The sequence below is a fragment of the Mchenga conophoros genome, linkage group LG18 (assembly GCF_057382185.1).
Source record: "Mchenga conophoros isolate Kocher_MC1m ecotype Shallow Benthic linkage group LG18, M_conophoros_male_GT1.1, whole genome shotgun sequence".
NCBI classification, from domain to species: domain Eukaryota; kingdom Metazoa; phylum Chordata; class Actinopteri; order Cichliformes; family Cichlidae; genus Mchenga; species Mchenga conophoros.
Window position 1 is genome coordinate 39,517,649 of NC_140543.1, and position 2,500 is coordinate 39,520,148.

Here is a 2,500-nt window from a genome sequence, read left to right on the forward strand (position 1 = left end):
CCCGGGGACCAACATACTCCTCTGCTCTACTCCCCCACTAGCTTTCCTTCTCCCGCAGTTACCCTCCACCACAAATCCAGCATGGCCCTTGCCCTCCAGCAGGCCCCGAGGACCCACATACTCCTCCGCTCTAATCCCCCATGAGCGTTCCTTCTCCTGCAGTTACCCTCCACTGCATATCCAGCATGGCCCTTGACCTCCAGCATGCCCCGGGGACGCACATCCTCCCCTGCTCTAGTCCCCCACTAGCTTACCTTTCTTGTAGTTACGCTCCAGCGCATATCCAGCATGGACCTTGACCTCCAGCAGGCCCCGTGGACCCACACTTAAGCCCCCTCCCACTGACAAAGCAAAACACCACTGGCAAAATCCTCGTGCCCCTGGTACTCCAGAATGTAAATTCAAACATGCCCCTGGTACACTGCGCAGAAACACTTTGCCACACACACGCACGCACTGCTTGTGCCTATGGTACGACAACTTTTCTCGTACCTATGGTACGACAACTTTTCTCGTGCCTATGGTACGACAACTTTTCTCGTGCCTATGGTACAACAACTTTTCGCCGTGCCCCTGGTACACCGCTCAGTAGCACTTTGCCACACAAACTCTCCTCGTGCCTATGGTACGACAACTTTTCTCGTGCCTATGGTACAACAACTTTCCTCCGTGCCCCTGGTACGACAGCTTTTCTCTGTGCCTATGGTACAACAACTTTTCTCGTGCCTATGGTACAACAACTTTCCTCCGTGCCCCTGGTACGACAGCTTTTCTCGTGCCTATGGTACAACAACTTTTCTCGTGCCTATGGTACAACAACCTTTCGCCGTGCCCCTGGTACACCGCTCAGTAGCACTTTGCCACACAAACTCTCCTCGTGCCTATGGTACGACAACTTTTCTCGTGCCTATGGTACAACAACTTTCCTCCGTGCCCCTGGTACGACAGCTTTTCTCGTGCCTATGGTACAACAACTTTTCTCGTGCCTATGGTACAACAACTTTCCTCCGTGCCCCTGGTACGACAGCTTTTCTCGTGCCTATGGTACAACAACTTTTCTCGTGCCTATGGTACAACAACCTTTCGCCGTGCCCCTGGTACACCGCTCAGTAGCACTTTGCCACACAAACTCTCCTCGTGCCTATGGTACGACAACTTTTCTCGTGCCTATGGTACAACAACTTTCCTCCGTGCCCCTGGTACGACAGCTTTTCTCGTGCCTATGGTACAACAACTTTTCTCGTGCCTATGGTACAACAACTTTTCGCCGTGCCCCTGGTACACCGCTCAGTAGCACTTTGCCACACACACACTCCTCGTACCTATGGTACGACAACTTTTCTCGTGCCTATGGTACGACAACTTTTCTCGTGCCTATGGTACAACAACCTTTCCCCGTGCCCCTGGTACACTGCGCAGAAACTCTTTGCCACACACACACACCACTCGTGCCTATGGTACGACAACAGGCCCCGGGGACCTACATCGCACCTTGCTCTTGCCTCCCTTACAGCTGAAAAAGGTCCATGCCTGTGCCCTGGCCCTGCTGAAATTCCCTCTCCATTTAGCCGAGGCAGTGAGTCGGCCTCCTGTCTCCCTTTACGGTCGAAAAAGATGTGCTCCTGGGCGCGCTGGCCCTGCTGCTACTCACATCGGGCATGGACCTGGACCTCCAGCAGGCCCCGGGGACCTACATCGCACATTGCTCTTCCCTCCCTTACAGCTGAAAAAGGTCCATGCTTGTGCCCTGGCCCTTCTGAAATTCCCTCTCCATTTAGCCGAGGCAGAGAGTCGGCCTCCTGTCTCCTTTACGGTCGAAAAAGATGTGCTCCTGGGCGCGCTGGCCCTGCTGCTACTCACATCGGGCATGGACCTGGACCTCCAGCAGGCCCCGGGGACCTACATCGCACATTGCTCTTCCCTCCCTTACAGCTGAAAAAGGTCCATGCTTGTGCCCTGGCCCTTCTGAAATTCCCTCTCCATTTAGCCGAGGCAGAGAGTCGGCCTCCTGTCTCCTTTACGGTCGAAAAAGATGTGCTCCTGGGCGCGCTGGCCCTGCTGCTACTCACATCGGGCATGGACCTGGACCTCCAGCAGGCCCCGGGGACCTACATCACACCTTGCTCTTGCCTCCCTTACAGCTGAAAAAGGTCCATGCCTGTGCCCTGGCCCTGCTGAAATTCCCTCTCCATTTAGCCGAGGCAGTGAGTCGGCCTCCTGTCTCCCTTTACGGTCGAAAAAGATGTGCTCCTTGGCGCGCTGGCCCTGCTGCTACTCACATCGGGCATGGACCTGGACCTCCAGCAGGCCCCGGGGACCTACATCACACCTTGCTCTTGCCTCCCTTACAGCTGAAAAGGTCCATGCTTGTGCCCTGGCCCTTCTGAAATTCCCTCTCCATTTAGCCGAGGCAGTGAGTCGGCCTCCTGTCTCCCTTTACGGTCGAAAAAGATGTGCTCCTGGGCGCGCTGGCCCTGCTGCTACTCACATCGGGCATGGA